Consider the following 15020-nt stretch of genomic DNA (forward strand, 5'->3'; position numbering starts at 1 on the left):
AGGTCATGTTGAGGACAATTCCTTAACAACCCCTTGTAGCGCTCCCATGCCTCGTATAATGACTCCCCCGGGTTTTGCTCAAAGTTGGCAATCGCCTTCTTGAGTTTAGAGATTTTGGAGGGTGGGCAAAACTGATCTAGAAATCTCTCACGCAATTGGGCCCATGTGGTGATTGTACCAGGTGGGAGTGCCTTTAACCAGTCTTTTGTTGCTCCCTTGAAAGTGACTGGTAGCATCCTTAGCAAAGCTGTCTCCCTTGGGATATTGGGAGTATTAAAATTATCCGCAATATCGTTCACCTCGTCTAAGTGTTTGAAAGCATCCTCGTGATCCTTCCCGTAAAATGGGATATCCTTAAGTGCAGTAAGGATATGTCCCTTCAACTCGAATGTAGCATTGGCAGGAATCGTAGGATGTACTAAACCCGGCCCCACATCATCTCGAATGCGCTTCTTGTAGTCCCCCATGGCCATCTCATCAATGTTCGCCATTTCGTTCTCCGGCTCGTTCTCGGGTTCACTCGTATAAAGTCCAAATTCTGCGTCGGATTCGTATTCTGATTCATGTGGAATAGGAATTGGACCAAGTTCTTTAACTTTGCCCTTATCCTTTGAGGCTGAACTCGATTCCACTGTCTTAGTCTTCTTCCCCGACTTCCTTCAAAAGGTTGATTTTAGTTCTTGCAAGGGTATCTTCTTTGGCGTTTGATCTTCCTTCGCGTTCTTGTTCTTATTTTTGTGAAGGGCTGACTCCGGATCTTCAAGTGGTGGCACCAAAGGTGTGTTAGAGCCTCTGGTCATGAACTCCTGCAAACTAAACAAAATAAAAATGTAAAACTGAACTAAAATAGAAAAATAAACTAAAAACTAAAGAAAACTAAAAAAATCACAGTTCTCACGTTGTGAGACTATATGCTCCCGTCGTGAGTCCTGTAACAGAGAAAAAAAAATAAACTTTGTTGGAAAATTAATTTTTTGCGGGTTTTATCCCACAAAAAGGATCGGTTAACTTAAAGCAAATAAATAAATAATAAACTAAGCCGTTCCCCGGCAACGGCGCCAAAAACTTGATGTGCAGGGAAGTACCCACTAATAGGTTTTTGAGCCTTTGGTTTTGAGTTAAAAGCAACTTAACTCGATTAAGCTAATCAGAATGTTCCCCACGACGTGGAACTAGGCCGCCACGACATGGCGAGTAGGGACTAGTTGACTGTTTTGTCATCTTATGCCCACGGTGTGACATCCCCCATTTTCCATAACCAATTAAAACTTTTTCTTTACGCTTTATTAAATTGAGATGCGTAAGTGATGTGCAGGGAAGTACCCACTAATTTTAATATTTATAACCTAACAAACTTAGACTAACTATGCACTTGTAGGCAGTGTACCTAGTCAGATTACAGTATAGCTTGGGTAAGTCGGGTGTCGATCACAGGGAACGGTGTTATTAATTAATCTATTTACTACTAAATTAATCTAATTATTAACAAGCTAAAAGGGTTTTTATCTGATTTTGCAAGATCAGACTAATTTAACTCAAATTCAATCAATAATTAAAAACACACTCTTATCTAGTTCGAATCCACTTCGTCCTTATGGCTAGCTAATAATTATGGATTATCAAGTTGGTTGTTATTATATTAGTAATTTAGGTCTAAATTTACCAACAGTTAATTAATTCATGTAAAACTATGTATGGTCACATATAATTAAACACAGAACCAATTATGTTTATGAATATGCTATGTAAGATTTATCATGCAAACACAATTATGGTCATAATCTATGTTCTCTAGCACAGCAAGGTTAATTACTTCAATTACTAACTAAGATTTTGGTCGATCCTAGCTCTAGCAATTCAATGTTCACTAAATTACTAGGTTATCAAGTTCATGCAGTTAATGGTCACTAAGCTACACATAACACGAATTTAAGCAACTAAAGCAACAACTTAAGCATGCTAGGTAACAATAAATCAAACACAAGCAATTCACCAACTAATTAAATCCATATAAAGTTATGCTATTCATAAGTTAGAAGCTTCATCTAGCTAGATAAGAGTAGCTAGATTCAGCTGCTCATAGTAGCAACTAACATATAAACACAACTCAAATAAGAAAACATGTCTATAAGTATCAAACAAGTAAACAAATTATGAACTTTTACTCTTTTGGTGTTGAAAACCCTTTTCCAGGACCTTACTTCTGCTGTAAATCGCCTCCTGGAACCTCTTCCTTCAGCCAAAAGTCTCCCCAAATCGTAGTGGGCAAAGATATTTATAATATCTTTTTAAATTTCCCGTTCACGTCGTGAGAATTTAAGACTCAAGTCGTGAACTTCGAAATAATCGTGTTCGGCAAGGATTCCTTCACCCGGATGCTTATCTTCTAAAACTCTCTACTCACGTCGTGAACCATGAACTGGTCACGTCGTGAATACGTCTTTTGGGTGTTTTTTCATTCTTCTTTTCTTCAAGCCCCCCAAAGTTCCAAGTATTGTTACTTCTGGTCCCTTTCTTTGAAAATACTTCTATTTGGCTGCACATAACAATTTATCCTTATAAGTACCATAATTCTGTGCAAATAACCAAAATATTTAATAAAATGTAGATCAATATTGCCTAAAACTACGTATAAATATGGCAATATCAGTAAGTTCCTAGTTTAAATAAAACATTGTTGAGATAACCAAAGTTATTTCATTATATTAAAACTTCGAGGATGTCATCGTTCATATCGAACCATACATTACAACGTAAATATCTAAAAGGTCCTAAAATACTATAATAGGCACATCTCTTATTTCACTCGACATTCTAACTAAGCTTCATCAACCTTACATCCACTACCTATGATGCACATAAAATGAGTGGGTCAGGTTTGGGAAACCTGGTGAGATGCGTAGGGGTTTTCAAGCCCATAACAATTTAATGATAATAAATCATAATATCATTCTTGAAAACAATTATTGACAGATAAATAGGTATATACAATCTGACATAAATATCCTTAAGACATTCTACCCATCCCAACTAATTCTCACAAATCCTAAGACAACGATTATCTGGAGGAATTACCCTACCAAATAAACCGTTTGAGTATTTGGTTACTACACAGGTATGGGAGTCCATGGCCAGTGTAAGTCATATAAAAAAACCAATGTTCAGAGTTATTGATAAATAACTTATCTACGTCTGTGGGTTAGAAGTCCACACTCGCAATGTAATTTACTAGACCGCCTAGAATAGTCAAGTGTTGTCATCTACTCTGGTCGATGACCCAGACATACTTGTCAGTTGTCTGATCTGGACCCACCATTTCTGGTCATCCAAGAAAGAGGATGAATACAACACTCCAATCTGATCTCACACTCTACCCAGAATGATACCTAATCAATACCCAACTTATTTGGAACTAAATACCTTATACAAGTCTTATTATAACTAATACAGACTATACTAAAGGTAAGTATGTCCAATATAGTTCCTAATAAGCAATACGATCATAGTTATATAGATAACACAGAATACATATAATTCAGGTAACAAATAATTTTCCTTAGTATAAATACTTTTGTTATTATTATGTACTTGATAGTAACTACACACTCACCTGAAAAAAGTAGGTGACTCGAAGTTAGGGCAGTGATTCGCCTTAACATTTTTCCAAAAGACCTAGATGTATAACATTATGTCTTAGTCTAATTTCATAATCCTGGCGACTATATAATGATAGTCTAGATTCCTCAATAATCCCAATTTCTACATCAAGATCTATCAAGTAAGGAATAACCAGGTAGGATCATATCGGAGGTAGGGTCCGTTTGGTATATAGAGTATACTGTTTGGAAATGCCACTTTAAACACCTCACTAAATCCAGCCTAGACATCACTTCCGTAAGTAGATCAATCAGTATGATGACTTGGAATCACTGATAAATATTAATTATAGGTTCATAATAATGACTATGACTATAATAAAAAGCATGGTTGCAGAAATCGCTAATCGGTGGACTAGCGATTAAGGATTAATCGGCTAGGCGGGGATTAATCGGGAGATTAATCGGGGACCATTAATTCTTAAGAAAATTATTCAAAAATTTATAAATCTAACTTTAATCCTCCAAAATAAGTGATTAATCGGTGATTAGGTTCGACTTTGACCTGCATTGACCAAACCCGATTAGGTCCGATTAAGTCCGATTCTGTCCGATTAGGTCCGATAAATTCCGACTTTGACCTGCATTGACCAAGCACGATTATAGTGACCGATTAGCAATAAATCTCATCGGCGGAGGTCCGATTAGCGATTAATCGCCGATTAGGCCGATTTCTGCAACACTGATAAAAAGTTACACTTAAAATAAATACGCATAACTTGACTTACAGAGTAATCTAACGATAACCGGGAATTATACGGGTATAACTCTAAACTGAGAGCTTCTATTCTTTAGATATTTAACACCACTGGGCTTTACTAAAGTAGCGGGAAACTAGGGAGTAAAAGGGCTAAAAGCTCGAAGAGACTTAGAGAGAATTTGAGTGAGAGGTGAGAATAAAGAGCTGGAAATCACGCCTGTTTATAGCAGAAATTGAATGCACACCGCGAATATGATCCCTTGCGCGCCGTGCAAGTTGTCGGGTATGCTGACGTGTCAAAATCCTATGGTGCCATGTGTCGCGATTTGGGTGGTGTGTCAGTGCGCGCCGCACATCATGTCTGTGTGCTCGACTGCGCACAGATTTTTATAAAATCTTAGAAAACTCATAACTTCTTCATATGAGCTCCGTTTTCAATGGGTTTTATATCCACGCGTAGCTATTGACGAGATCTACAACTTTCGTTTAGACTTTGTTGAATAATTTTGACTTTATTTTTAAAGTTATATTTTTACAGGCTTAGATTGTTAAAGTCCATGTAAAAATAATAACTTTATCATACGATATCCATTCTCGATTGTCTTTATATCGACGGATAGGTATGGAGGAGATCTTCAACTCTTGTTTAGATTGTTTTTCCTAATAATAAACCGTTCCAAATTTTTATATCAGTGTTGCACACTATTGCGTTAAAACTTAGAAAAATCATAACTTCCTTATACAAAGTCATATTTGGATGTTCTCTATATGCACGCTCTCAGTTTAACGGATACTAAGATTTTCGTTTAGATCACTTAGGATAATAAGCAATCCTTCTCCGATACGCTATTTTGCGATATCCATAGACGTATCGGATTTAATGCGAAACTTCGAAGAAGCATAACTTCTTCGTTCTAAGTTAGATCCGAACTGTAACACCCAGAATCAGGAAGACCAGGAAAGGAAAGAAAAGCCCCAAGTCAAAGGAGTCAACTCGTCGAGTCCAAGGAGGAACTCGACGAGTCGGAGCGTGACCCGTGTCGCGGATTAAGTGACCGACTCGGCGAGTCGGGGAGACTGACTCGACGAGTCTGGTCTGGGTTGGGAAACCCTAATTTCGGGACTTGGCACACTATTTAAGCATCTCATTCTCATTTCTAGGGTTTCATTTGCAGCCTCTATTGTCCAGAGACGAAACCCTAGCCACCCAACTTCGTTCTTGAGCTTATGTGAGAAGATTAAGGTCCCTTTTGAGTGCATCTTGAAGGTTGAAGGAGAAAGGAGCAAGGAAAGGAGTATAGATCCAGAGTTTGGGTGTCATCTCAGATCATTTGAAGGTATGAAGCTCATACCTTGGCTATTAATCATCTAGATCCCCTTCTTTGCTAGTATCTTGTCACTTTTGGGACCATTTCCATGGCCAACCCGAGTATTGAGCCTTTGAGGACGAATAGAGATTAGATCTGAGCATTTCTGAGCTCTAGAAGCTCTGAGTGAGAAGCTTTACTCAGCTATGGCTTCCTTTCATGACTTAGACCTCCATTGTAATTTAGATTAGGGTGTTCTAGCCTCATAACACCTTGCATGAACGTAAAATTAGCAACTTTACGTGCAATGCTAGCATAAGGAGTCCAGATCTATGAGTTGGAAGTGTTGGAATAGACTGAAATCGACATAATAGAGTTGTCACAAGGAGGGCTCGGCGAGTCAGCTCATGGACTCGGCGAGTCGGGTCGCAAAACCCAAACCCTTCTGTTTATGAGTCGGATCAGTGAGTGGGGTTAGAGAAGGACTCAGCCAGTCTGTACCCGTGATGGGCATGAAGATCATGGTACTCGACGAGTTCAAGGAGGAACTCGGCGAGTCCAAGGCAATCTCCTTAGCCGATGAAGATGGACTCGGCGAGTTGTAGAACAACTCGGCAAGTCAGTTCAAGATAGTCCCGAAGTGTTAGATGAAGGAGAACTCGTCGAGTTCTCGCTAGACTCGACGAGTGGAGTCGGGGTTGTTTGGGATTTGAGGAGCATGGACTCGGCGAGTTGGTAGAACAACTCGGCGAGTCGAGTCAACTGGAAGGTTGACTTTGACCAGGACCTTGACCAGAGTTGACTTAGTTGACCTCTGGAGGACAGTTTAGGCTAAGTTCTATTATTTGGTGTTGGTAGCTCGGTGAGCTAGGAGAGCAGCGCTTCAGAGAATAGTCGATTAGCAGCCCGAGGATTATCAGCAGAGTTCAGTAGTACAGGTGAGTTTTCCTTCCAGTAGGAACGGGTCTACGGCCACAATGCCGGCCCGTTTAGATAGCAGTAGTTCCGGACTTTGGTCTGATGCAGTAGTTCAGTATGCTTGATGTCTTTGTGATTCAGGCATGTTTATGTGTTAGTTAGTCCGGACCTCGGTCCGATGCAGTATGCAGTATATATGCTTATGTTATATGATATGATCATGTTATGCTATGTCCAGTTAGTCCGGACTTCGGTTCGATGCAGGGGCCAAGGCCCCAGTTAGTCCGGACCTCGGTCCGATGCAGGGGGCAAGGCCCCAGTTAGTCCGGACTTCGGTCCGATGCAGGGGGCAAGGCCCCAGTTAGTCTGGATTTCGGTCCGATGCAGGGGGCAAGGCCCCAGTTAGTCCGGACCTCAGTCCGATGCAATGGGCAAGGCCCAGTATGTGCTTTATATGTTATTGTATGGTATGTGGTAGTTTGGGGGAGCTCACTAAGCTTCGTGCTTACAGTTTTCAGTTTTGGTTTCAGGTACTCAGTTTTCAAAAGAGGAGCTCGGGAAGATTGCAGTGCACACACCATTTGTTCAGCCTGGGATGTTTATACTCTGATATACTTGACAGTTGTTATAATATTTTGGGATACATTGCTTATGATTTTTATATGAGGTTTATCGACTATGGTTTTTATTATTAAATTAAACGAAATTTTCAGACTGTGTTTTTGGGATGTTACAAGTTGGTATCAGAGCCTTGGTTTGAGGGATTCGGGCACACTTTCGGGTGTGTCTGAACTCAAACTAAGGAAGTGGTATAAAGTTTTCTAGAGAAAAACCATGTTTACAAAAGGATTTTGAGAAAAGAAAACAAATTTTAGAAAAAGTATAAAGAAAAAGTTTTAGAAAAAGCGAAAAGAATTTTGAAAAGAGAAAAGGGTGTGGTGCATGCAATCAGCCGAGCTCAAGTAAGTATTCCCAAATTACCCATACAAGTTTATGTTATGATTATCAGTTTCAGTTTCAGTAGGACAACATGCTAGAATAGGACTAAGGATCTAGGAGGATGCCTTATGTGCCTGCTATATGTGTTTTAGCTTTATGAGAATTGCATGCTTGTATTAAGTAGACAGTAGTAGGATAGCCTGTTTAGGTTATGCCTGATAATATGAGCTTAGCATTGTATGCTAGTACAGTTTCTCGTAATGAGAATAGATTTGCTTGAGTAGTTTCTTGTGTCCGAATGTTGCTTGCTTTGTGCTTTGTAGGACTCTGAGTGATGGGAGTTAGCCATCAGGTGAATACGTCACGTCACATGTGATCAGGGTTGAATAATCTCAGAGTGCTGGATTTGGCCCTATTGCACAGCTCTCGTCTGAGTCTAACCGTTGTAGGGACGAGTCTTTTACTCGAAGGATTATCTGAGCCTCGTCACATGTGATGGTATTCAGGTGATGGCTAATTGGCATTACAAGGAGGCCTTCAGCAGCTGAGGATTGGTTTGGGTGGAGTCAGAGATTTTCCCTAGGGCGAGCCTAGGATGAGAGTAGCAGAGATCAGTAGCAGTAGAAGGGACTTGGTAGAGTCAAGGCAGTTCTTGAATAAAGTACGGATAGATGTGGAAGGTAGTTTGGGCCCGTACTACTGAAAGCAGAGGATCCGTACTCGATTCAAGAGGGGCCAAGACAAAGCCAGGGAACTTGTAGTGTGTATGTGTAATCCCTCAGCAGTGAAGTGTATTTTGATAGTTATTGTGATATGCTTTCAGCATGGTGACGTTGCGTGAAAGGCCAGTGGGCGGATCAGGCGCCAGAGAGGGATCAGGCTCGGGTTTAGGGACCGAGCAGCTCGAGGAGCGTATGATAGAGTTTGTATCAGCTGAGATCACGCGCAATATCATAGACCAGACTCATGTGATCTTTGGCACGGTCAAGGAGGGTATACTAGAGATTTTGGATGAGAGGCTTGGAGCCTTTCGCGCAGAGATGATGGCTTTGCTAGGAGCGCGTACGTTGACATTTCAAGAGTTTAGAGCTTGTGGAGCACCAGATTATCATGGGGATAGGGACCCCATTGCTAGCAGCAGATGGTTGGCAGATGTTGCCAACGCTTTCCGCATGAGCCAGTGTCCCGAGGGGGACAAGGTCAGACTCGCCTCCTGTCTTCTGAAGGGCAGAGCGTGGGATTGGTGGGAGGAGGTTGTTCATGCCTTGGGGGATGATGCCGCGTTGGACGCGATGTCATGGAGTGATTTCTCGGCTAGGTTCAGGGATGAGTTTGCACCAACTATTGAGGTACAACAGTTGGCACGAGAGTTCCAGGATCTTCAGCAGACTACTGAGACGGTGGCGGAGATCACCGCCAAGTTCAGGGAGAGGGCTCTCTTGGTTCCGCAGTATGTGGCGAACGAGGAGATGAAGAAAGCTCGATATCAGGAAATGCTGAGATATGACATCAGGCAGTTTGTGAGCAGGTCCAGCTGTAAAATGCTGGAGGACATGATTGCTCGGGCCAGAGAGAGGGAGATTGATCTGGAGCAGATCAAGAAGAGGAAGCCGGAAGAGGTTCAGGTAACCACAGGTTTGGGCAAAAGGCCCAAGGGGTCAGATTTGAGATCGAGGGATCATCAGAGCCGCAGCCGATGCGGAAAGTCGGGAAGGACGCACGAGGGTGCGTGTAGGAGTGGTAGTGATGGTGATTCTGGCTGCTTTCGGTGCGGCCGGACTGGTCATTTTAGCAGAGATTGTACTGCTACCACCACTCAGGGGTCAGATCTGATATGTTTCCTTTGCGGTCAGTGGGGCCACAGGAAGGCCCAGTGTCCGAGTTTGTTTCCGGCAGTACATATGATATCACCTGTCCCTGCCACTTTAAGGATCACTGACGGCCGTCAGGGCCGGGTAGAGGCGCCTGCGGTGGGAAGCAGGGCTTTTCAGTTGTCTGCAGTGGAGTTGCGAGCAGTACGCGAAGAACTACCCGACAATATTGGGTTAGCAGCTAAGCTTCAGGGTCAGTTAGCGACTACTCAATCGATTAATGAGGTAGTCGGGGTAGCTCGGGAGAAGGAGATTGGTTTGGATGGGCAGCGCGGTAAAAGGAAGCGAGCACTTATTTCAGGACAATTGGGAAGAAGTGAAGAGTCATACTCAGCTGACTTGGGTGTTGGAAATCGGGAAGACCTTGAGGTGTGTGGTAAGTGTGGAGGAACTCATGGGTTTGCTTGTCACAAGTTCAGGTGTTTCAAGTGCGGGGAAAGGGGGCATGTGTATCGGGATTGTAAGAAGGATCAGATATGTTTTCATTGCCACCAGCGTGGTCATTTCAAGTCTTGCTGTCCTGTTTTGGTGGTGGAGAGAGTCCAGGTTCAGGCGCCCATTATTCCGCAGGAAGTCAAGATCGAGCCGCACTAGATCGCAGGTATGTCGTTTGAATTCTCCCTTTTGTAATAATTCTATTGTTAAGGTTCTGCATCGGTAATGATAATGATACTTCGGAATTTTGTGGCCTGCTTGCGATTGAGTGATATGCTATCTGCATATCTTGGATTTTAGAATGATAGTTGGAGGACATCACGTGTAGAGCAGGTTACTTCGGATGCAGTAGCGGTAGCAAGTATGTGTGAGACTCGGTAGCATCTCACTACCTTCGGGAAGGTGTTGTTCGGGTATAGGTGGGTTATATTCCAGCACGGGGAGCACCTGAGAGAGCTGCTAGAGACTGTGAGGAGGGAGCGACTTTTTGCAAAGTACTCCAAATGTGAGTTCTGGTTGTGCGAGGTGAAATTGCTTGGGTACCTTGTCAATCAGAAGGGTATTCTAGTCGTTCCGGCTAAGATAGAAGCCGTTGGGATTCGAAGTTCCTGAGTCTAGCGGGTTATTACCAGAGATGTATTCGGATCCTTGGAAGTGGTGTGACCTTTTGGACTGGTTAGTATTGGCACACTAGCAACGGTAAGCGTGGTTTTCAGCAGATTGCGCATAGAATGGTAAGAAGGATTGAGAATCCTTCCAGTATTGTGTGCTGTAAGACGTTAGTTGAATCAAATTGGGGGAGAATCATCCGAGGATTTAGAGGTAGGAGTAGTTTTGAAACTGGGATAAGTTTCGCATCCTTGTCAGAAGGGGAGACAGCCCAGGCAACTGTATGATTTGAGGATAGTGTTAGAGTGTTGTAAGTCTGCGGGTGTAGCCGTAGCATTCACTAGCAGTCAGATAGTGTTAGAGTGTTGTAAGTCTGCGGGTGTAGCCGTAGCATTCACTAGCAGTCAAATAGTGTTAGAGTGTTGTAAGTCTGCGGGTGTAGCCGTAGCATTCACTAGCAGTCAGATAGTGTTAGAGTGTTGTAAGTCTGCGGGTGTAGCCGTAGCATTCACTAGCAGTCAGATAGTGTTAGAGTGTTGTAAGTCTGCGGGTGTAGCCGTAGCATTCACTAGCAGTCAGATAGTATTAGAGTGTTGTAAGTCTGCAGGTGTAGCCGTAGCATTCACTAGGTTAGTAGACATCGCGAGTCCGTGGTTAGGACGCGAGAAGGTCAGTAGAACCCACCATTTCAGGTTAGATCTGGTTAAGCCAGAGATGAGACTGTAGAAGCGCCACTATAGCTATGAGAGCAAGGAAGCAGTGGACGACTTAAGGTCATTTATGACATAAGGCTACAATTGGTCATATAGCAGTCACGTTTAGCCGTGGTTTGGTAACATCAGGATTCGACCCACGGACCCGATCGGTTGGATCAGGAGGTTGTTAGAGTCTCAGTGACATGATAACTAGTGGCAACTAGTTCCAGAGAGGGTTTTTGTTCGGAGGTCGTGTGAGGCAACTAAAATAGGGAGTCCTTTGGCTCCGCAGTTGGGTTGGAACCCGATATTTCAGATGGCTGACGAATGAATTGAGACCAGGAAGGTCTCGAGAGGTGTTGGAAAAGCAGCCATGTAGCAGCATGCTGTTTCAGGCAGTTCAGTGTTTCAGGCAATCGGTGTTCATGCAGTTCAATGTTCAGGCAGTTCAGTGTTTCAGGCAATCAGTGTTCCAGGCGGTTCAGTGTTTCCAGGAAGATCAGTGTTTCAGACAGTGTTGGGTCTCCGGCGGTAATGGTATTTTGGATTTTCATGGATAGCCTGGGGAGTGGCAAGTCACTCATAGCACGATTATCTGATTTATGGCCAAGTATAAGTGGATCGCAGGGATAAGTGGATCTGTGAATTCTGTTGTTCTAGTGGGAATATGGAGTAGTTAGCAAGTAAGGAATGGTAAGGAATGATTTCGAGGATGGAATCTAATTTAAATGGCTGGAGTAATGGATAGCGTGAAAGGTATGTTCTTCGCAGTGGCAGGGGAGATGGTTAGTTATGGGGAGTTGCCTTGGGGAAGCCAGAAAACGCGCAAGGAAAAGAGGGTGAGCACCTAGGATGTTCATCATAAGTACTCGGGGAGTACCAGATGGATGGACAGTTGGGTAAGATGTGTTCTCAAGATTGTTGAGAATTAGAGTGCACTTGAGGATTGTTATATGCAATGATTAGTTTTAGTCTGAATGACCGGGTGAAAGGTCAATGGAAGTGGCCAGCGGGAGTTAGACTCTTCCGGCAGCAGTGTTGAAAGCAGATTGCAGAACAGTTGGACGTAGCGGACTTCGAGGACGAAGTCTAGTTTAAGTGGGGGAGAGTTGTAACACCCAGAATCAGGAAGACCAGGAAAGGAAATAAAAGCCCCAAGTCAAAGGAGTCAACTCGTCGAGTCCAAGGAGGAACTCGACGAGTCGGAGCGTGACCCGTGTCGCGGATTAAGTGACCGACTCGGCGAGTCGGGGAGACTGACTCGGCGAGTCTGGCCTGGGTTGGGAAACCCTAATTTCGGGACTTGGCACCCTATTTAAGCATCTCATTCTCATTTCTAGGGTTTCATTTGCAGCCTCCATTGTCCAGAGACGAAACCCTAGCCACCCAACTTCGTTCTTGAGTTTATGTGAGAAGATTAAGGTCCCTTTTGATTGCATCTTGAAGGTTGAAGGAGAAAGGAGCAAGGAAAGGAGTATAGATCCAGAGTTTGGGTGTCATCTCAGATCATTTGAAGGTATGAAGCTCATACCTTGGCAATTAACCATCTAGATCCCCTTCTTTGCTAGTATCTTGTCACTTTTTGTAACATCCCAAGTTCGGAAGCAAGAAGTTGGAGGGTGCTAAGTGTAAATTAAGGAAGCTACTCGTCGAGTCGGAGCGGGATTTGATCGCGGGTTAAGTGGCCAACTCGCCGAGTCGGAAGATGTACTCGACGAGTTGGTGCTGGAATGAGAAACCCTAATCCCGAGGGTTGCACCCTATTTAAAGCACTTTATGTCCTTCTCCCAGCCTCCTATTCCCCCTTTTGAGATCCAAAAACCCTAATTTTCGTGTGAGACTTCATTGTTGAGGAGATTGGAGCTTGGAAGAGGAATTTGGTGGAAGGAGCTTGAGGAATTAGAGGCTAGCATCAAGGGGCTTGTGTAGATCTGGGATCTACATCAGTTTGGGCATATCTCAGAGGTAAGGAGCCATTATCTTAAGCTATTTCATTTTTGGTTCATCCTTGGTGGTTGATTTGGAGTTCCTTGGCTTGTTTGAGATCTATTTCGGGTTTGGAGTTTAGATCTGAGGTTGCTACTCCAGATCTAGGCTTGTGATGGTCCAAAATGTCATAAATCTTCTGTTTAAGAGTTGTTGGTGAAGCCCCATAGTCCTTAGCCCTAGCCCTAGTGTGTTTTGGGCCTATATCTCCTTGGTTTCACGTAAAGTTTGCAACTTTATGTGAGGGTTAGACTGTAGAAGAGTGGGTCTATGGATTGGAGCCCCTGCATGAGTCGAAAAGCCTCTGTATGGATTTAGAACTGGAGAGACTCGGCGAGTCACATGGGTGTACTCGACGAGTTGTATGAAGATTGCCTTGGACTCGACGAGGTGGAAGAACAACTCGGTGAGTCTGTTGAAGATTTCCTTGGACTCGACGAGTCTGGTCGCAGAACCCAACCTCTTTTGGTTAAAGCTTTGGATTAGTGAGTCGGTTGGCGACTCAGTGAGTTGGACAGGATGGGATTCCGAGATCGATGAACTCGACAAGTCTTGGGGCGACTCGACGAGTTGAGTCGTGTTATGGCAGTTTTCTGAGTATAAGAACTCGACGAGTCGACGGGTTGACTCGGCGAGTAGAGTCAACCAGGAAGGTTGACTTTGACTTTGACCAAGAGTTGACCAGTTTGACTTCCAAGGGTATTTTGGTAAATTTGGTATTGGTTCTTTGGTAGTGTGATGTGGTGAAGTTCGTGTCGGTGGTCGGAGCAGCTTGGTCGTATCTCTTCAGTCGACAATTTCAGGTGAGTTATCCTTACTATATCGATAGGGTCTACGGCACCAAGGCCGGCCCTTTATCGGATGGAAATCCGAGTATTGTTTGTTATGTTATTGCTTTGCTAGATCTGCATCCTGGTAATTAGGATGGTGTTATGTTAGTGACCTGGTTAAGGTCGGTACCCGGTATATAGGGTAATGTTATGCTAGTGACCGGTTAGGTCAGAATCCTGGTTAGGATGTTGATATGCTATGTGATTTGTTAGACTGTTTGTCTGGTTAAGGATTTGTTATGCGATTAATTGTTTATGTGCACATGGTTGTTTGACGGGGGTTGGGTTGAGGCGGGCCTGCTTTGTGCTGTAAGCCAACATACCCAGGGCGGACCGGATATTCCGAAGGCCCAGCGAGCGGTCCGGATAGGCTGAAGGCCCCAAGAGGGCGGACCAGACGTGCCGAGGCTCGGAGAGTGGACCAGGCCGACTGAAGGCCCGGTGTGGGCGGACCAGTCATACTGTAGACTCAGAGAGTGGACCAGGTGGATTGAAGGCCCGGTGCGGGCGGACCAATCACACTGTAAACTCGATGTACATGGCTAGACTCGGAGGGTGGACCAGGTGGACTGAAGGCCCGGTGCGGGCGGACCAGTCACACAGTAGACCCGATGTGCATGGCTGTTCTATTTGTGATATGTTATGAGTATGTTTATGTGTGGTTGGTATTTTGGGGGTAACTCACTAAGCTTTCGGGCTTACACTTCAGTGTATTGTTTCAGGTACTTCAGGAGATCGTGGCAAGACGAAGGCGTGATCGTACCGCTCCTCATGTTTTATGATTTATGTGATATGGTTCTGGGGGATACTCTGATGTTTAAACTATTTTGAAAACGAGATGTATGAACTTAATGGTTTTTGAATGAATTAAAATGTTTTAATTTGGCTCAATTTTTATGAGTGTTACAAGTTGGTATCAGAGCCTTGGTTTGATTGAATTGGAGGAACATTCATGTGAATCCAGTCTCAAATCAAGGAGGGATTTTCAAAATGGTTTTCAAAATGGTTTTTAAAAGGTTTTCAAAATAAGTAAAGGAGGATGCAGAGGGTCCGATCAGCCAGAGCCAGTAAGTA

The 15020-nt window shown here is 43.6% G+C and overlaps 1 non-coding gene across 1 annotated transcript; it reads left to right on the forward strand.

The window, feature by feature from the left end:
• LOC145168212 (small nucleolar RNA R71) lies at positions 1 to 107 on the forward strand. The gene has a single exon (XR_013741783.1). It is a non-coding gene; the product is annotated as a small nucleolar RNA R71 (small nucleolar RNA).
• The last annotated feature ends 14913 nt before the right edge of the window (positions 108 to 15020 follow it).

This window comes from Lactuca virosa, chromosome 3 (genome assembly GCF_052849685.1).
Source record: "Lactuca virosa cultivar CGN04683 chromosome 3, Lactuca_virosa_CGN04683_v6, whole genome shotgun sequence".
Taxonomy (NCBI): Eukaryota; Viridiplantae; Streptophyta; class Magnoliopsida; order Asterales; family Asteraceae; genus Lactuca; species Lactuca virosa.